The sequence below is a fragment of the Equus caballus genome, chromosome 18 (assembly GCF_041296265.1).
Source record: "Equus caballus isolate H_3958 breed thoroughbred chromosome 18, TB-T2T, whole genome shotgun sequence".
NCBI classification, from domain to species: Eukaryota; Metazoa; Chordata; class Mammalia; order Perissodactyla; family Equidae; genus Equus; species Equus caballus.
Window position 1 is genome coordinate 28,986,408 of NC_091701.1, and position 21,966 is coordinate 29,008,373.

General features: G+C 36.3%; 1 long non-coding RNA gene across 1 annotated transcript in view; it reads right to left on the reverse strand.

Moving 5' to 3' along the window:
• Positions 1 to 14,443: 14,443 nt before the first annotated feature.
• LOC111768833 (uncharacterized) overlaps positions 14,444 to 21,966 on the reverse strand; it is a 36,977-nt gene continuing 29,454 nt past the window's right edge. The window contains exons 5-6 of the long non-coding RNA XR_002801420.2: positions 17,039 to 17,176; positions 14,444 to 14,673 (exon numbers count right to left, since the gene is read on the reverse strand). This is a non-coding gene — a long non-coding RNA (uncharacterized lncRNA). The remainder of the gene's footprint in view (positions 14,674 to 17,038; positions 17,177 to 21,966) is intronic.

Sequence of the window (21,966 nt, forward strand, 5' to 3'; positions counted from 1 at the left end):
ATGTTAAGAATGTTATTAAGATGTTGGGCTCCATCACATAATATTATTTGGACACTTTTGATTGTGACATTTAAATTAATATTAATATTGTGCACACTATGGGTGACAATTTGACTCAATTTTCACTAGATTTTCTTGCTCAGAATCAGGCACAAATAAATGCCACACTGTCACTCTGCTTATGCACTTATGTTCTCCAAATGACCGGAGGACTAGGTGGGAGGCAAGTGTGGAACTGCTGTTTTAAGCCCTCTGCAGGATTACCCAGCGGGGGACAGAGGACGCTGCTTGGGGCAGATGGGAGCTGTCCAGCATGGTGTGGTTCAAATTGTTAATATGGACCCAAAGAGCTGGTGTAGGTCAGAAGAGGAGTCATAGTAAGGAGAAGAAGTAAGTTTGCCTCTGCCCAAGCCCAGCTCTCATCTTGAAGACTTCATGGTAATTTGATATATGCCATCTTTTTAGCCTGGTACAGACCTATCCCGTATTTGAATAGACCAGACAAGTCTTTTCCTAATCAAAAGGCTGAAGAGTGAGCTCAGATCCCAAATTTAGGAATATTGGAGAATTCACCAAGTCATTTTCACAAACATGAATCAATCTGGGCCTGTGTGGTTTTAGCGTAAAGCTATTTTATAGAAGTTTTCATCTCTGAGAGAAACATAGACACAACTCCAAACACCTTGATGTGGTAGCAGGGAGAGGTGTTAGGCAGCCTCTGAAATGACCCCCACCAATCCCTGCCTCCTGCTGTGCGTGCCTTTCTGTAACAAACTCCCTTGGAGTGTGGGTAGACCTACTGACTCACTTCTAACAAAAGGAATATTGCAAAAATGTTGGGATTTTTTTCTATAAGACTAAACATGCAATTAGCCAGCAATTGCACCACTGGGTATTTGTCCCAGAGAAATCAGAATTCACGATCACACAAAAACTTGTACACAAATGTTCATAGCAGTTTTGTTCATAAAAGTAAAAAACTGGCATCAACTCCAGTGTCCTTGGATAGGTGGATGATTAAACAAAAAGTGTCACATAGCTACCTTGGACTGCAAGTCAGCAATAAACAGGAACAGACTATTGATACACATAACTTGGATGAATCTCCAGAGAATTATGATGAGTGACAAAAGTCAAGCCCAAGAGACTGCATACTATATGATTCCATTTATATAATAATTTTGAACTAAAATTACGGTATTGGAGTACAGATTGGTGGGTGCTGGGGGTTAGAGGCAGAGTAGGATGGGGAGAAAGAGGAGGGTATGATTATAAAAGGGCAACATACATGAAGGAGAATCGTGCTGAAAGAACTGTTCAGTATCTCGACTATGGTGGAAGACACAGAAACTTACACAGGTGATAAAGTGGTAAGGAATTAAATACACATGCAACAAAGTACAAGTGAAATTGGAGATATATAATAAAATTCATGGATTATATCAATGTCAATATCCTGGATGTGATATTTGACTACAGATTTGCAAGAAGTTACCATTGGGAGAAACTGGATAAAGGGGACGTAGGCTCTGTCTGTATAATTTCTTACAACTAACTGCATATGACACTATAATTATCTCAATAAAAATTTTAATAAAGAACTGATGGAATGTCACTTTTGAGATTAGCTTATAAAAGGATCTGATCTCTCTATTTCTTGCTGTCTCTTTCTGTCTCCATCTCTCTTGTGGCCCTCGCTCTGGGGGACATCAGCTGCTGTGTTATGAATAGCCCATACATCAAGAATTGATATTTCCAGTCAATAGCTAACAGGAGTGACTCCCGTAAACAGCTATGTGAGTCACCTTAGAAATGGATCTTCAGGCTTCCAGCAGCCATATGAGTGAGCCAACAGCAGATGCTCTCCGGTCAACCCTTGAGATGACTGAAGCCCATGCCCGTACCTTAAATGCACCCTTGGGAGACACCCTGGGCAGAGGCACTAGATAAGTCAAGCCAGCATTCATGACCATAAAAACTGTGAGATAGTAAACACTTACTGTTTTAGTCTGCTGAATTTTGGGGTAATTTGTTAGGTAGCAATAGGTAACTAAGGGAAGAATCTCACACTGACAATGATACATCCTAAAAATTGTCTTCATTTAGCTCTTCATAGTGTCTCACGGGCTGGCAGGGCCCCCATTCTCCCTCCTCCCTGTAACCCCCTCTACTAAAACAAGGAAACCAACAGACTTCAGCCCCATGGGCTATCTGTCTGTCTACATCCACTCCAACCCTGATCCACCCTGTTCTTAGCCTGTAAGACTGACAGCTGTGGATCCCCTGCTCTCTGGCTTTTTTGGGTTGGAGCAATGAGAAGTGGTCTCAGAAGACTGGAGGGAAGGAGGAGAGTGAAGTTAGGTTTATACTTCCTGGCTCCCTCCCTGTAAGGTCACCTAGAACAGGCTATTCGGCCAGTATCCATTAACAGAATGCTCTACTCTTCTTAAAGCAGCTGGGGGTCCTGGACTCTGGGCTCTCCCTCTTCTGTTCTGCTCCCCTCAGATCCAGGAGTATATAATGTCTCTGATGCTGTTAGCACTGAGTTCTTGTACTATCCCTTGTGGTTCCTCTAGATCCCCATGACATTTCTGTAAATAGTCTCTGGCAAATTATCCCGCTTTGACAATGTCATCTGCTACTTGATGAGACTCAATGGTTTTTCCATCTTACTTCCCTTTCTCTTCTCTCACACACTTTTGAACCCTTTCCTTCTCTTTTTTTCCCCTTTCTTGGCTTTACCTTGACATTCTTTCTAAAGTTAATCAATTTAACTTCTCCAATTTTCTTTTGGGGTTCAGACCTGAGCACCACAAAGAGTATTACTTAGGAAGCATAAATTGGCAAGCAGTTGTGAAGATATTATTTTGTTCCAGGTCCTCTTTTTTCTTTTAAAGATTGGCACCTGGGCTAACAACTGTTGCCAATCTGTTTTTTTTTCCTGCTTTATTTCCCAAACCACCCCCTGCCCCCATACATAGTTGTATATCTTAGTTGCAAGTCCTTCTAGTTGTGGGACGTGGGACGCCGCCTCAACGTGGCCTGACGAGCGGTGCCGTGTCCGCGCCCAGGATCCGAACCCTGGGCTGCTGCAGAAGAACTCCGAACTTAACCACTTGGCCACGGAGCCAGCCCCCCAGGTCCTCTTTTAAAGTTGTGCAGTTTTTATGTGGCAGGAAATTCTCCAGGCAGAGGGAGCAAATGATGGTTGAAATCCAGACTAGACTATGCTCACCTGCCAAACCTCGGAGCAGGGCACCCTCTGACTCAAGAACGTGGCACAATTATTTTCTTCTAAAAGCACCTGGTGCTGGCTAAGTTGTGCTCCCGGAGGGCCCCTCTTTCTAAATAATACAAGGGCATTTTATGTTCTCCAAGGCTCTGTTTCATCTCTGTCACATTAGGATTATCATTTATAATATCCCAAAAATATGCACTAGGACGGAATCCCTTCAAATAAATTGGAAGAGTTTTTGGATCAGAGTGTGTGGTTTTTAGTAACAGGAAGCTAAAGAGGGCATTTGTACTCTGCTTAGGTATAAATAACCATCGTGTTTCCCTTTAGTTGGCAAGTTTTCCTTCATTTGTAATATCCTTGTATTCATCATCTATCAGATTTCCGTAGTCTATTGAATGGCGGCCAACACGATTGGGCTTCAATGAAAACATGAAATTAAGCCATAATGTAAGATATTTTTAAAGCTAATTTGGCACCTCAGTTTCACCAAAGCCCTATGTGTTTAGAGTTCCTCTCAGCTGAATAACGCACCCTCACAATTTATCAGTTGAACAAAATTCAAATACAAGTGACAAACACATACACAATCTAAGCATATACATAGAATGTCATCTTTGAAAAGTGTTAAGGAGTTTGGATAAACGCTGATCTGTGGATTTTCTGGAAACTGAAAATCTCTCATTTCCTCACTCATTCATTCATTCACAGCATGATCTCTTTGACTATCTTAGGGTATCCTGTGCTTTGATGTTCCTGAGTCTTTGAGCCTTTCAGAGGAATCTAGTTTCTCCTGCACTGGGTCTTCAGGGCATGGAAGGAGGGCAGCCGTTCTCTGGGAAGCAGGGGCTTATTTCCATGAAGTTGCCCTGTAACGTGGCTCTCTCGGTGGAGCTGAATGTTTTCCCACAGGGTCTAACCAAAAGGTACTGTGAAGGTTACTGGGCAATGATTTAATTTGGATGACTGATGATTAAAATTGGTCAATATCAGCTTTCCTTGAATTTAAAATATAGCACAGTTTGGCTTTCACTAAATATTTTCTGTGTACACATTTAATTTCTTGAAGTTCTAAATGTTGGCCACATTCTCATTAAAATTACACTTTCATATCATCTTTGTGATGTCTTGATAAATGTACTATTAAAAATATCAAGTTTTGGAAAGCTCATTTTAATCTCTGATATGTATTATTTGAAATATTTGACTCGTAAAGTAGGTAATGAGAAGATGCCATTTTGTATTTTACTGCAATTTAAGTAGCACTTTTTATTAAAAATAAATAAATACATATAAATGGGAGATGGTGTAATCATTGGCAGTAAAATGTTCCTCAAATACAGAACATAATAAAGCTCCTTCAGAATATGTGGTTTTATCCTTCTGAACTAAACAAACATATTATTTCATATAAACATCTAGTTTTTCAAAATAAAATAATGTAGTAGACAGAGAAGAATATTATGCACATAGAATTTGCCATATTTTTATGGACATTTATTTATAAGTATATGCAAGCATTCTTTTTTCCTATGCTTTCTCCTTGTTGGCCAGTTGCAAACTGATCACTTACAATTGTACTTGAGTGCTTAGTGACCAGAAAATTTACAAATGCCGCTGCTGCCAGAGAAACTCAAAGTGCACAAGCAGATTGAAGGAAATACTACAGGCAAAAATTAGCCATCATTAGTTACCCCTGCTAATATTGCAGAAAATTGGAATGCTTGCCTCACTGAGAATTGAAAAACATTTCTGAAGTTTATTTAGAACAACCAAAAAGACGTTTGTATATACATAGATATAATCATTATATGACATTATATTGTTATACTTTGCAACTATATTTTCAAATTCATTTATAATCAATAGATCTAAGATTTTTTTAAATTTCAAACTTTGATATGCATTTTATGACTATATATTTAAAGTTTTGTATAAAGGCAAAATTTTTAGGACATAAATGCTGGAATTTATTACTACTTCTATTTCCACCAGTTCTTCACTAATATAATACAATTGTTTTATTGATATTCTAGGCTAACTGTCACAAAATTATGTCACAATTAAGATCTTTCCTATGAACATATCCTTACTAAGTCATCAATAAACCATTAGGCAATTGGTGTTTTTTTGGAAGACTAAGAATTACAATTTAAGATTCAGTTGGAAAATATATTTATTAAACACATAGTATGTTCAATGGAATTATTTTAGCTCTTATGAAAAATTCAGAAATAAATTAGAGGAAGTATACTATCTAGTGAGGGACACATATATATCAATAACCAAAATACCAAGCAGAATGTTCTAAGTGTTCTAGTGGTGGTAAATGCACGCTGACAACATTAAGAAAACAACTAGTTTACATTGCTTTTTGTATTTTCTTCATCCTTGTAAGTTTTATTTTTTGCCATGTAATGACCTCTGTCTCAGACCTCTCTCTTTCTCCATATTTGAGAATGAAGGAGAGAGAGAGCGTGCATCGTGAGGCAAAAGAAATGTCTTTAAATGTGTATATATATATATATATATGTGTGTATGTGTGCGTGTTTCATTGTTGTTTTCATTTTTGGGGAAACCACAGCTCATTCTTCCTATATATTGCATTTTTTTCCTCTTTTGCCACCAATGGTTATATACTTTTCTTGATATTTTCAGTGTTTATGCTTACAAATGACCTTACTGTCAATATCTCTGTCAAGTACATTTCCTCAACACCTGTTATAAAATGCTACAGGCTTCCATGCACATGTGACACCATATTGGAATGATCCAGTTCATTTGACATAATGCAAATAGGTAGAGCACATGTTGCCTAACATATTTAAGCAGCATTATATTTTGATCAAGGGAGACTTTGGGAAGATTTTGGATGGCATAACATATAAAGATTCTTTCAGCATGTTTATTATTGAAACCAATTGACCAAAGAGATGCTATTGAAAAACATGCCCTTCTTGGTTAAAGATAATAGTGAGACATATGATAAAAGATGTGTAAATAAATTAGAGTTTTCACATAGCCATGGTGCATATACTTTACTTATAACTGAGTAGGCATATTATTTTTAAAGTATATGGATTTTTAGTTCACTCTAAATCTTTCCTGAAGTTTCTTATTCACAAATTTCCTTAAATGAATTAAAATGGGCAAACAGAAGATATTCTGTTGTAATTTTCATCTTCAAAGTATACAGAGGAACCGTGAAAGCATTTAATACCACTAGTATGAAACTGATGAAAAATTCTACCAGCCATTGATTTCTTATGCTGTTAATATGAAACAGAGTCAGCAAAATATGGAATAGAAAGAAATTTTAAGATTAATTAAATTACTTCATTTATTCAATAAAAATGTTTTATGTTCCTACTAGGTGCAATGTCTTTGTGTTTGGCCTTGTTGATTTATAACTAAGACTCAATTCTTATCTTCAAAGAATTTTTATTACACACATACGAACACTCACACACACACATACACACATGCAGACATACACAACATTTAGCAAAGATTTTCTTACAGTTCAGGCATAAGGTGGTGACCAGAATGAGAACACAGTTCTTTGGAAATGAAAAGGTAAAAACAAAACAGCAATGCTGCAAAAACCCTTTTTCCTTTCCTTTTAGGACTATAATTGTGTATCCCTTTTTCTTAACAGCAACGGAGTCCAGGAGACAGGTAAGACGCTCAGGTGCACAGGAACAGGTGCAGAAGACAGAGAGCCCATCCCAAGGGCAGGCACTCAGAATCAGAATGACAGGTATACAAATGCCTATTTTATTGCAAGCTACTAAGGTAAGTACTTAGCACAGTATTACTTTCAGATAGACACTAAAGCTAATGATCATTATCCTTAATAAAGACCATATGACAAAGACACGCTTCACCATAAATGTTTTATGTTTTCTGAGTGTAAAGCCATGATTCTTTTATTTCTGTAAAAAACAAATGATAAATGTATTCCATTATGATATGACAAGTGTTTGATTTGTATGTGACTGGATTTATTTTATTTTATTCACCTTCTTCCTGGAATAGCCTGGTTTTTACTTTGTGTTGCTAAAACTTAAGCTTTCACTTTCTAATATGTTACGTTCACTTGTTTATTGAAAAATGAAATTTAAAAGTCCACAGTGCATAGTTTTATAAAGATGTTCACCTGTACAACTTATTGCTTAAATTATAGGTTTCTGATGTCAAGAATTTATTAATATTTTTTATTTGCAGAGGTCAACCCAAGTAGGTGGTCAATACATGTTTGTTAACTAATTATTTTCTAATAAATATATCTCACCACTGAGTAATTATCAGGAAAAGGAAAACCAGCATCTGCTGGAAGTGCACAGCTCCACTGTAAGATGGCATGCTCCCCGAGCTTGGTTAGTCTTAGCCCTTTGTTTAGTCTTTGAGACTTAACAAAAATGCAGGCATGACTGTAATACCCGTTGAAATAACAAGTTGAGTAAGAAGAAACATAAATAATATTGGATTCATAAGCTGCACCACTATCCTTGTTTATACAGAGGGCTTAGACTTGGTCAGGTGGCACGGGATGATGCAAATAGCACAACAAGTCTCTATTAATTGGGAAAGATTTCTCAAAGGATGTAGATTTTAAATTCCCCTCTAAAGGAGTTGAGTAAGAATGTTGGAGAGAGACTCTTCCAGGTATAGTAGCTTGTTTCTATCAAGGAGTAAGAAAAACTTAGGTGTTTTTGAGAGGAAATGCACTTTGGGAGTTTAATGGGAGACCCTGGAGCCTATAAGAAAGATTACTGTGTACATACTGTGACCAGAGATGGATTAGGTTAGAGTCTGGGAAGCTAGGTGGCTTCTCTGATGGCAACATTATTTAAGGGGAGAAATTTGAGATGGAAAGCCCAGTGAGATGACGATAAAATGGGCGAGAGCTGTGGTAATGATCATGGTGATGATGTTGATAACACATACACACATTATTTATGCATATGTGAATCTCAGTTTATAAAATTCTTCCACTTTTTTTGCTTTAAATATTCACAAAATCCTGTGTTTAGTGCAATTGCTAAGACCTTTTAAAAAATAAATAAATACGACATGACTTACGTCAAAGATTCAGAAATATGGGAGCGAGAAGGGAACTGAATCCAGATTTTCTGATATTTGATCCAAGTCTCTTTTGAGGAGAAAATAGTAATGCTTGCTCATGAAGCAGCTGGGTAAGGTGACTTTTCTAAGGTTGGCAATTCATTTATTTCTCTATAATGTGATTATCAGCCAGAGGATGCCTTGCTGTCTTTTAGGCTTCTTGATACTTTAAATTTGTCTACTTAGAAATCTGACAAGAATAAAACTAGGGATATCTTAATTATCCACTGGAAGAAAAACTCGGGGCAATCATCAAATTTTTCACTTCATGAAGTTGTTTTTGCCTATCAGTATAAGGACTATTGCAAATATGCACATTGTATGAATTTTCACTAAGCTAAGTCTCCTAAAAAGTATAATGGCAACGTAATTGTGTTAAGCATTGGTGCCAGTGGGAAGTTTGCCTGAGTGAAGACTGGAGAATTAGACCTAAGCTCTTGAGTACAGAGGCTATAATTGGAGATTTTAGCTCATGAAAGGCAGGAAAATATCGATGGTTTCAGAGTTCTCAATATATCACCATTTCAAGTAAATTAATAAGGTATGCCTTGGGTTATAGTTAAATATATGGCTTCACTGGGTGTAAGAGAGGAGAGATTGTCATTGAAAATATGCTAACCAACAGTTCCTATGCAGAACACTCTTACTTTTATTTTTAGTTCATGATTCTACCATCAGAATAACTGATAACTTTGCTTTTAGACCTATCCATTCTAGAGAATGATGTTCTTACTGATTAGGATGGTTGCATAGAGGAGATTTGTTGTTGTCTATTCTGAGTATGAGCTATGCCAGCCTTGAAATATTTGGTGTAGCGAGAACAGTACATGGTTTATGGGCTCATTCTAATGGTATGCAGTTCCATCCCTCATTTTCCATTGCTAGTTAAACCATTAAAGAAACAGTTCACAAGTACCAAATTAAAAGTCCACTTGAATCCACAGTGCATATAAACCATTTTGGTTTCCAACTACAACCCATTCAAACGGCTAAGAATCAAGTTTAATTTGATAATTGGTAGAGGAAGTGCATATTTAGGCCTATCTCCCACTACTTAGACCTTTAGTTCAGTAAATATCATCTGCACATTCTGGCAGACGTTGTCTGCAACAATGCCCAAATGAGGAAAATCCCCCTAGTCAGTCACACATTTACTAAATGAAACTATGGTAAATGAAGGGTTCATAGCATGAATTCACCTTAAGAAGCCCAAAATAAGGCTGATGTTTTGTGCCGAGAAATAGAAAATGAACTAATTATTCAGCATGGAATGACCAAAAATATTGCAAAAGCATTTCTTGCAAATCCAGAATTTAATAGAGTGTATTGTTCATTATAAAAGATCATTGTTCAGACTAACTTCCAAAGTTGTGTAAGCTTGAGGGTACTTGTGTTCACAATCACAGCCCTTCTGTTGTCCACCATGAGTTTAATTCCATGCTACTCTTCTGGAACTTTGTTTTTTATCATGAAGTAATCAGTTAATACTTTATATTTCAGTTCATTGGATCCTAAAATCCATGTTTTGCTGATTATAGAAGCAATTTTCAGGAGAAACAGAAGATGGGGAAATAGAATTCAAGCTGAACAAAAGCCAATTAAAAATAAGATGATAAAAATAACAGGATTTTTAAAAATTCTGGAATATCCATCTCATTGATATTGTTTAAAGATATTTCTGTAATGACTCAGAGATGCTTGCATGTCCTTATGCACAATCAAAGCTGTTTATTTCATACCAAAGTATGAGCTACAGATGATTTTTCAAGTTTTTTTTTTCTCCTAGACATTTAACAAACCTGGTCACAAATTAGCTTTGGAGAGGAGTATTTTTCTTATTGGTGATTGAGATTGGATCTGAGGAAACAAAGGGTAATTTATAACTTTAATTTACTAAAAGCATGCGAATTGAATATGCTAGGATTCAATAACGGGACTGTGATGCTTAACTCCAGCTGTATCTGTCTTTGTGAATGGTGATTAAAAAAGGCAAATTTGCTTACATCTTTCCTTGCTGCCACTGAGGTCATTGCTTTATGGGTTTGCTTTCATTTGCACATCCATAGTAATTTCTATTTTTGGCTACTCTTGCAAAAAATCAGATGCCCTGGATCAAAATAGATATTTTCATAGTGCAATTGTAGCACCAGGCAAAAGCTAGTGTATAAGAAAAAAAAAAAGAAGAAGAGGAATATGGCCATTTTATCATAAAACATGACCAATAGCGTTATGATATTTAACACGGAGAACACATTCCACACGCTGCTCTTACTTTACCACATAAAAATGCCTTCTTAATGGTCATTCCTTGACACGAGGTCTTTATAAAAGAAATAATTTATTGCTTTACCTGTAACTGAAATAATGACTAAATCATTAAAGAAAAAGTCCAGTAGCTCCTTCAGAGTAAATCTTCCACAACTTGGTACAGTGCTAATCGTAAGCGTGTTATACAGTAAGTTAGCCCGGAGCTAAGTTAAGCAGGCAGATTAGGACTGTAATATAGTATCAGGACTCATAAATCAAGCGTGCTTGTAGATTTCCTTTCACTTACTGCTCCTTCTTACAGTTCAGACAAGTCATAATTACACATCAGTAGGCATTGTGAACAGAGGAATGAGCTACAACATAACGCACAATAAACCCTGTCATATAAAAGCAAACTGGATAAAATAACAGAAGCAATACTCCATTTTACAACATCACACTAAAGAATTACACCGTGCCATTGTGTATTATTCTGATCAATCATGAATCCATCCACAATTGACAGCTCAGTGGGCAAAAATTTACCATTGAAGAATGGTTTCCAGTTTTATTATTTTCTTGTTTGATTATACACATTAAGCACAAGACTGTGTGTGATTCTGAAAAGCCACAGGTACATAATATAACACTGCCCTGCACACATTGCAATTAAATAAATTCTGCTAATGCTCTTTTAAAGCTTTCTTTTATTAGACATGCTTAAAATAATTCATACCGGATGAACTATAAGTGGTTCTTTATTCATGTTTTATTAGTATTATAATTTTGAGTAATTATTCAGGTATTCTTGTTACCTTAGACCAAAGAGATGTTGACTCTGAAGTCTTTTCTGTTATTTTCAGGCTTAGATGATATTACCACTAAGCTCAAAGGACCCTCCTTTATCACTAGGTTTGTGCCCAACATTGAAAATGGGATTTAATGAAACATGAGCAAATATTGGTTGCTTCAATTCTAATAAAACATTTAAAAGAACTAATAAATGTAAGGTAATTGTTGAATGCTAATCTAAAATTGCTACTACTGCTTTCACTTTATAGTCAGAGCTCAGCAGGTGTTGGGGATATATTTTTCACATTATTCATCAAATAGAGTTTTGAGAGGCACCAAGGTGTCTTCACCTATTCCACATTCATAAGAATTCAATCATGGTTAATAAATTAATGATATCAGTAATATAGAGGAAATAGTTGTAGAGTCAGAGTGTAAATTATATGCCACACTGGAATTTCCTTCCAGGTGTTACTGGGTCTACATTTTAACTATTATTCGTGTGTACATGAAGGAGATCTTACTGAGAAATGAGGAGTTCACATAACTACTTTTATTTTGATTGCTGATTACTTTGATTTTTTTTCTCCATAGGATACAGTTTTATGGCTATTAGGATTTAGAGAGAAACAAGGGAATAAATGATTGGGAAGAGATTGGAAGAACCAAAGGGGGTGAGTGTGATTGAGGCATATTTTATGCAAACACCAGTGACCTTGGAACCAAAAGGTCTGAGTTGAGACTTGAGTTGACCTAGACTCCACCATGTCCGTAAGAGGCAGAGCCATATTTTTGATGTCTATCCACAGAATCTAATACTGTGTTTGGGATATAGTTTTATTTTTATCCAGAAAAAGTTTCCTTATATGCTTCTGCTTCCAAAAGATTTCATGCTAAACTCTAACATAGCCATTAACTTGTTGCATTATAATTGTCTGTTTGCTTGTCTTTTTTGAGTCAAGAACTGAGTCTTATTTGAAATTCTATACCCATGATTAAAAGATAGAGTTGATTGGCATAGAGTTGAAGCTCAAAAATTTGTTTAACTTTGGTTCAATAATAAGGATATTAACAATACTTATTGATAGTGTCCTATATGCCAAGCTCTGTGATATATGCCTTATAGATTAGACATCATTTAATATTCAGAAAAATTGGATGTATATTTTACTGTTATCATTTCAAATTTGTGATGTGGAATTTTCCCAAGGTCACACAGCTAGGAAATGAAGGCCCAGGATCTTAACCTAACAGTCCAACTTCAGAGGCCCTGCTGGTAGCTATGCCCCACTCCCTATCAACTTGGGTCATTAATCTTTCATAATCTTACTAAATTTACTTTCCCCCTCCATGATGAGGTTCCTATGGAAATGGCTGAGTCAAAGTTCCATTCTGAGGTACGTCCCATACTGGCAAGAGTGGAATCCCACAGGAACCTGTACTGAGAACCTCTTAGCAGAGAGACTTGATGTGGATAGATCCACTGGAGTATCTCTTCCAGGATTTGCTTTTATCTTTCCTTCCTGACACTGAGGTTATGCTTTATGGGTTTGCCTTCATTTACTGATCACCTAGTGTTCGTTTGTTTTTTGTTTGTCTTGCTTGTTTTTGTCCAAAAGTTCTGAAAATCATAGATAGGCTTCCAAAAACCCAATTAACTATTTCTCTAGTAGAGAGGGATGGATGCTCTTTGAATTTCCTAGCTGAAGACTGCAGTGCTTTTGGTAGGATTAGACCACAATATTTCCTACATTATTGGCTCATTTTATTGAAAACATGGACATTATTGTGACTTTCTTACCCCAAATAATATTTAATTGAGACTGGATCAACTATTCCATGTAGGCTCCATCAGTCAATTAAGTGGGGATAAGGGTAAGAAATTGATAACTTGGCACTATGCCCAAATTAAAACACTTGGTTGATCAAGTATTTAACAGCTTATCTCTTGGTTTGTTATTGTTGAAATGTGATCTGAAAGAAAGGAGGGAATTCTGTGAAAGCACAGAGCAGAACTAAATTCAAGAGGGGCAGAAGCCTTCAGATAATTCTAAATTGGAATTTTTAAGTGTGTGTAATTAAAATGTCATATAGCCCTAACATTTCATTTTAATAAATAATTTTCTCCTTTTTCCCACTGCAAAACTTTTACATCAGTGGCTGCTAAATACCCCCAAGGAAATGATAACTTTGTTATACATATTTTTTTCTTTGATTAGTTATATTAGTGAAATTAATAAAAAGTGAGCAGAAAGTGGGAATAAAAGGAGGGGCAAGAGGACCTTATTAGGTCTGATTGCCTACAAACTGGGAAAACAACATCTAAACAGTCGAGAAGCTTCCAATTCTCTTCATTCACATTCCCACAGTTAATTTATTAGAAATTACACTTAATACCAAGATCAGCAGCTTAAGTTCTGAATTTGACTCTTCCCCATTAAAGTGTGAATCAAGTCAACAATTTATGAATGAGCTACTTAAAATCGACAACAGATCAGGCATTTCACAATAAGGGAACAGGGAAGATTATAAAGATTTTAAAAATCTCAAATGCAGAAACTGAGTAAGAAGAGATTAGCAGTTCTAGCAAGCTGAGAGGTGGCAGAGGGTAATTTTGTCTTTAACTTGAAATCTTGCTAACGTCAGGAAGAATCAGTCTAAAAAGTCTTATATGAGACATCTGTTAAACTTGGTCAGCCAAATTAGAAAAAAATTCTTTAAAATTTCTAAATAGTCATCACTTTTCAATGGGTATCTATGTGGACAGCAAAACTGTATGAAATACAAATACACTTGAACTTCAACTGTATGAAAAGGACATTTTGGCAATAGAAACTATCTGTTGGAATATATAGATACTGAAATAATGAGTAATTCATAGTTGATTTGCAGTTTGGAGATTATATAACTATACACAGCCGTAGGGTTAAAAAGGCTTTTTCTTCCCCATTTATTTCCTTAGAAAGTGTTATTATCTAGCCTGTTTAAATAGAGACTATGCAAATTTCTCATGCTTTATAAATGTTTCACCAAAGAATTCTCGACCAATCAATTAATTCTATTTATTTATTTTTCCTGATTGTCAGCAGATGAGTATCTCGTGAGAATGGTTCTTTTTTTCTAAGTTAGTTTGTATAGAACTCTAACTCGATTTCCTGTAGAAGTCTTTTGGGAAGGGGAAAGTAGTGGATCATATGAAAGGAATTATTTTCTCCCCCCTGAATGTTAATCCTTTCTTTTTTCCTACCTCTTCTCTCCTTCATAGCTGGAATCTGGAAGAGAGAAAAATATAGAATAACAGGTTTGGTGTGAAAATTTGCTTTAATACAAATTAATTAATAGGTATTGAGAATATTTAGTAGGCATTTGAGTTTATATTCATCTCAAACAGCCTCCACATTTTATTTACACAAATATCTGTAGGTGCAGAAGACTGGAATTAAATTTTTGAAATGTGGAATCTCTGTTTTAAAAGGAACATTTGAGAGTCATAGACACATAGATGATATTTAAAGCCATGAGCCTAATGAAGCCTGCAAGGAAGTGAGTATAGGTCAAAAACAGAATAGATACTATGCTCAAATCCTAAGGTGTCCAGCATTATGAGATTGAGGAGAGGAAGGGAAGCTAGTAAGAGAGTCTGAGAAGAAGCAACCAGTGAAGTGGGAGGAAAATCAAGGGAATGTGGTGTCCTGGAAGCCAAATGAGGAATGTGCTTCCAGACCAAGCATTGTAGAATCGGAGGATTGGGCATTGGAAATAGCAATGTAGAGATAACAAATGACCTTGACAAAGCAGTGTTTACAGTGTTTCTGATAAAACACCTTATTCCAATGGGTTTCAGAGAGAATGGGAGTAGAGAAATTGATGAAGTAGAGAAACTCCAGCAAGTTTGAGCAACAGGTATGAGGAAATTTCCTTTAAAGGGGAGCTGAGAGCTGGAGTAGTAACTGGAAGGAAAGTAGAGTTCAGAGAGATTAAGATGGAATAACAGCATGTTTACATGACGATGGAAGTATGTTGAGAGGGAAAGCTGATGTTTATAGGAGAGAATTGATGGCATGATATAGTGGAGTGAGAGAGGATTGGGTCTAGTATGCAAATGGATGGGTTGACTTTAGATAGGAACATCAGTCATAACTACAGCTATGTCTATGTCCATCTATATCTATATCACTCTATCTATGTATGAACGTTGATCACACATATATTATTAATGATGAAACTATGTGGTCTCATATGTGCTGGTAGGTAGGTAGATGAAGTATTTTGGAGTTTGTGGAAATTCTCTTCTCACTGCTTCAAGTTTCTCAATGGTGTTAGAAGCCTAGTAATCAGTTAAATGTAGGACGGTGGGAGAGGTGTTAGAGTTTGGGGTAGGGAGAAGGATGCAATAATCTAGGAGAGTGGGATGAGAATAACACAGTATGTTTGTCTCACGAAATCAAGTCATTGTTTCTGAATTTAAGGCAAGAATAAGTAGCAGGTTGTGTGTTTTTCTCCAGCCATGGGCAAGCAAAGAGCAGGGAGAGAGTTGAATTGACCCACTATTGTGGTTTTCCAGAGAGTGCAATAACACAGCAAGAGAGGCAATGCAGTTGGGATTGTAAGCCAGGGAATGATTGCATGGCTTGACCTTGGAAATCAAGCTAGTATGGACCGGTGTGATCTCTTGCAACATCTTCCTAAGAGATAGCCTTGGTTGCTTTCTCCTCTTCCTTTCTATCCTAGATGCTGCCACAACTTATCTGTACTACACAGTGCAGACTTGTTCATTCCTCTCTTTTTCTTAGTAGACTTGAAGGGCTACCCATTGTCCTTAGGAGAAAGTATAAATGTCTCAGCATGATGTTAAACTCCAGCATCAGTTTGCACCTCACTTCCCTATGGCCTAGTCCATTCTCCTCATTACCCAATTACGGCATGTTCTTTCAAACATATTCTTTTGCCATATTTTTCTCTTTGCTTCTACCTGCTACTCATCCTGGAAAGCCCAAAGTGAATTCACTGCTTTGTAAAGTTTTTCCTCATTTTTTTTTCAAGGCACAGATAATTTTTCTTCCTTTATTCTTATTGTATCTGGTTAATATTTTTTAGGACACTGACTTTGTATTGTACTCAACTATTAATATGTCTGAATCCTTAGAAATGGTAACTTTTAAAACTATAGAATGGATATTATTCACATTTTTTAATTCCTGTGACTCAAATAATTCCTGGATTATAATTATCAGTAGGTATTTTTATGAATGGATACATGAACAAACAAACAAACTGAAATGGAAACATACAGTGGTGCCATATGTCCTTACATCTTCGGTAGAAAATGGAGGAATTTGAACTTAATATGGTAGATATAGTTCTAATCCAAAAAAGAAAATATAAAATATAAGGTAAAACTATGGCAGTTCTGTTTTGAGAAGATTGTGTCATAGTAGCTAAGAGGGAAGAGGGGGAGAGTATCAATTCTAATGAAAACTAAGACAGACCTGGGAAGTTAGTGGAGAACCATATCTCTGGCCTAGTAACCATAAACAAACCAGGCATCCTTGTAGCTATTGCCATTGTAAGTTGCTCTTATCCCCCCATTCGATGGGATTTCTGAGTTTTTCCAGGGTTGTTTTAGCATCCAGATACCTTGTCCTTCAGCATGTGTGTGGCTGATTGTCCATTGCCCTGGCAACATTCAATTCAGTTTCTTTTACTACAGTGCCTCCCGTCCACTGTTCCTCAGTTTCCCTTCAGAAAAGTTGTGGTGATGATGTTTTGTTCTACCTGCAAATGTGAGAGAACATAAGTCAGGTCATGGATTTGAATGTCTGTGAAAGCGCTAGGTAAATACAAGGCATTATTAATTGTCTGAAAAGAGAAAAACAATCTGAAATACTAGTTGTGTTGTGAGAAATGGAAAGTTAGGCATGCATTGGCTTTATCCTTTATAAATGATCACTAATTTAATGGGCAAAGTAAATATTTACGTCAAATCTTTTACTTTAGTCCCAAAAAAATGCACTCAGAGGGGAAATGAATAACTTTAAGCTTAAGATATTGAATAACTATGGAAGATCTGGCAACAGCACAAATGACTGGAATGTTCCCACGATATCAGTCATAGTTTTTTTTTTTATGGTATACGAAACAGTAAGCTAACAACATACTGAAAGCTTTTCTCAAACAAGGCAGAGTTTAGCCACAACTAGAGGAACCCACAACGAAGAATACACAACTATGTACCGGGGGGCTTTGGGGAGAAAAAGGAAAAAATAAAAAAAAAATAAAAATCTTTAAAAAAAAAAACAAAAAAAACAAAAAAAAACAAAAAAAAAACAAGGGAGAGTTTAGGCTTTAAAAGGAATTAGGTCACTACATAGGGATGAAATAACCTAAGCAAAACCTAAACCAGAAAGAAAGCCAGGGACGGGAAGTGCAGAGCGAATTTCTCTGAAGTGGGAGAATTGATAGGAAAGAAGGGGAGATAAATGAGATAATCACCCAATTAAATTCATTCAGGACTCTTGGCCTGCAAGGTCAAAACCGAAATACAGTAATCGGAAAAGCACCCAGTTTGCCAGTGTAACTTCTGTCACTAGACTCATCATGAGGATGTTATGTGTGGTAATTGCAGGCTAAGTTTTTGTGTGCTCGCTCGCTGAAAGAGCTGTGATCAACTATAGTTTTGAACCTGTGGTCTGGTTGTTTAGAGATGTCTGGAGATGGGTGACATATATTTGAGTGAAGTCCTTGGTTATGTGTCTGGCATATTGCATTTTCAGTGTAAAGTCTTTTAATTAATCTTTGATATGGGTATACATTAGAAAATAGTAAGAGGTAAAGCGAGAAAGAAGGAATAATGCTTTATTTTCTGAACTAAATAAAATATTTAATATAGATAAGACGAGACACATAGCAAGCAAAATCTTTAGGGAGGTTGGTTCTCATTAGGAAATTATGTTTAGAGGGAGTCATAAAAGAAAAGATTTAAGTTTGAAATCATAGGCACACACGGTTTTTAAAGACATTTATTTTCCTGTGTGAAATCTTCAGAGGAATTGCTGTTATTTGATGTCAGGGGAGGGAAACCCAGAAGCAGAAGGAATTTTCAATTACAAACACGTGGAACTTTTGCTAGACCCTCTGCTGTAGCCCTACCTTATAAATGAGATTGCCCCCAACCAAAATTTACTGACTAGACACCTGTATGCCAGACATGGCCATAGCAATGGCACGTTTGTTAACCATAACATCTCAAAAAAGTATTGAATTGATTACAAACATTTAAAAATTGAGAGATTTCACATTTTTCAAAAAAATATAAATTTCCAGAAAAAAAATCTTAAGAACTGGCAACAGTGAACACACACTGTTACTTGGTAGCAAGTAAGTGGGTTTCATAGGAACTGTCCTTTCAATGAGATGTCCGTTGTCCAGATCCCTGAGATCTTCCTCACTCCTGTTGGTCTTATAACATGCTGCTGTCACTCATTTAAATTCACAGACTGGCACCTGTTGACAACTGGGTTTGAAACTCTGCCCTTAATGGGGTCCTGACCACCTTTGACAAAATTTGACTTCAAACCTCATGTTGTCATGTTAATACTTGTCGAATATAATGAGGGCTCAGTGGAGGTTTTTTTTGCAGTGATAAGAGCAAAATTTCATGTATCAATTGTAGTCCGCACCCCTATCAAAAAGGTGACTTGATATTTTCATCATATCAACGGAGTTATTCCTTAAGTAGAAATGAGATAGTTAACCCAGGTTACTTAATGTAAGACTGTTTTTATTGACTAAAAGGACTAAAACAAAATCAAGTTAAAATTAAATCAGCACTTAGTAGTAAGAAAAAGGATCATTTAGACATAAGAAATGGGAAACTATTAGAAAGGGTGAGATGTAAACAAAGAAAATATCTTAGTAAAATGAATTTTAAATGCACCACATCAAAATCTAGACAGAATAATCTCAAGCAAATAGCATAGACTTAAAACTGCCACAATACCACTTCTAAATAAAATAAAGCAGATTTTTAGAAATATAAAATGATCACGTTATTTTTTTCCTATTTGACCAGATTTCTTGGATTAAATTACTATTTAAGTTGAATTTGATGAAGATAAAATCCATAAATGCATGCAGAATATATTCATAACAATATTGCACCTTGCGGAAAAAGTAGATGAAGTAGATAATATGATATTTTTTATTGGACCAATAAATAAAAGGCAATTCTCAAGCCCCAAAGTCTCAAGTACATTTTCACTTTAAATGAGCACACTCATGAAGCATTTTATTGCAACATTTTCTTGTGGGAATATATAGGTAAATAGCTGCAGGAATGTGAAAATGTGTTGTAAACTGTAAAGCCCTATTTAAAAATCCTTCACGTTCCTAGAATACAGCTGGATCTTGTGGTGACTTCCATGGTTAATATCTATCTTACAGATTTAAAATGAATTGCAAGAGAAAGGATCAGTAAATATCCCATCGCATGGGGGAAATGATTGAACCTATAACAAAATTGTTATGACAAAATTGTGGAATTAGCAGCTTATAAATAAATATAATTATATGCTCACAACAGTAACTTGCATAATTATTATACAGTTATACTTTCTATTGTATTTCTAATAGCTAACATTTATTGAGTGCTTACTGTGTGCCAGTAAATACTTTACATGTATTAACTGATTCAATCCTCAACCAACCCTAGGAGTTTGAAACTATTATTTGCATTTTCAAGAAGGGAAAATTGAGGCAGAGAGAGGTTAAGTAACTTCTTTGAGATCACACAGTTAGGAGGTGGCAGAGTTGGGATTTGAACCTAGTCAATATGGCTCCACAGCCTGTGCTCAATTAGATGGAAAATCTTAGGGCAGGGGACAATGACTTATCACGATGATAAATCCATGTTCTGCCTTTCTCAAAGTGTGTGCTTTTGACAAACTCCTTAACTTTTCTATGTCCAAGTTTGTTCCATGAAGATAATAAAATCAAGTTCATAGGTTGGTAATAAATATTAAGTGAGTTAACATATAGAAAGCATGTAGCAGTCTCTATGGATCTACGTGCTCAAGAATGGGGGTGAGCTATTGCTACCATTATGGTTTATTAGCAGTGTTCATATGGTTGTTAATACCCATAGCAATTGGTTGGCACCTAGCTGAATGATTTACAAATAAAAAGATCATTTACTTTTACAAAAAAATGTGGGGAGAGATTAATGCCCTTCTTATCTATAAGATCTTGTCTTTACCGCCAAAGGTAAAACAAATGTTTATGATGTCGTTACAGAGTCTAAATAAAATATTAGCAAATACATTTTTTGGTAGTTGAACAAAATATGGCTACTAGTCTTTCAAAACATAGTCCTTTAAGAGCAAGTTCTCAATGGTAATATACTACTTTTTTGTAAACTCAGATTTTATTTAAATAATTATTTTATAGTCATTTTCATGATCATAAAACATTTAAGCAATTAGATTAATTTTCCCTAAATACAAATTAATAGACATTAATTATGAAATGAAACTTGCCCAGTTGTACCTAGTGGCACTAGACTTACAGATTTAGCACACGCCCAAAAGTATCAGGGCAGCAGAGAGGGGATGTCTGGGTGGAGCATTGGGGGTAAAAGCGTCTGACGACAGATAGCCACAGAGAATAGGGCAACCTGCTCCACGTCTCTGTGCAGGCATAGAAATTGAGGAAAGTGTGTGTGTGGGGGGGGGGGGGGCGGCTGAGGGGTGTTAATGGGGTGAGAGGGAAGAAAAGAGAGAGAGAGAGAAGAGAGGGAGAGAAAAAGAGCTATTGCCCAAAGTCATACCGCATTTATTATGATGGAATACACACACAGATTTGCAGGATGCACCAGGTGATCGAGGACGAAGGGAATGTGGAACATTTAAGGGAAAACTAGAGTGCCCGTGCATGGGGAATGGGAGTTTCAGAAGGTGTCAGCAGAGAACAGATGTCACAGACCAGGGGCTGCCCCTCTACTTGATTCCATTTTGGACCCTCTCAACAGTAGACGCTAAAGTGGAGGAGGAAGCAAAACTTGAGTTGGATGAGTTTAAACTTAAATGAAGAGAAAACACTGAAATGATTGAACTTATAAGAAACTGATTAGGTTAAATAATCGCTCATCAAGTTGCATGGGATAAAAGTTATATTCTTGATGTGTCTGGTTATAAATCACTTGAAAATTATACCTATCATAGTGTCATTAGAAAATCTGAGTAAATCAAGTTTGAAACAATTATATCTAAAGATGAGAGTTGGGGCTGGCCCCATGGCCGAGTGGTTAAGTTCCCACGCTCCGCTGCAAGCGGCCCAGTGTTTGGTTGGTTCGAATCCTGGGCACGGACATGGCACTGCTCATCAAGCCACACTGAGGCAGCGTCCCACATGCCACAACTAGAAGGACCCACAACGGAGAATATACAACTATGTATCGGGTGGCTTTGGGGAGAAAAAGGAAAAAATAAAATCGTTAAAGATGAGAGTTTTGTACATGACATATTATAAAATTTATTTGCAAAAGACAATATTATTTCTATATACTAAGT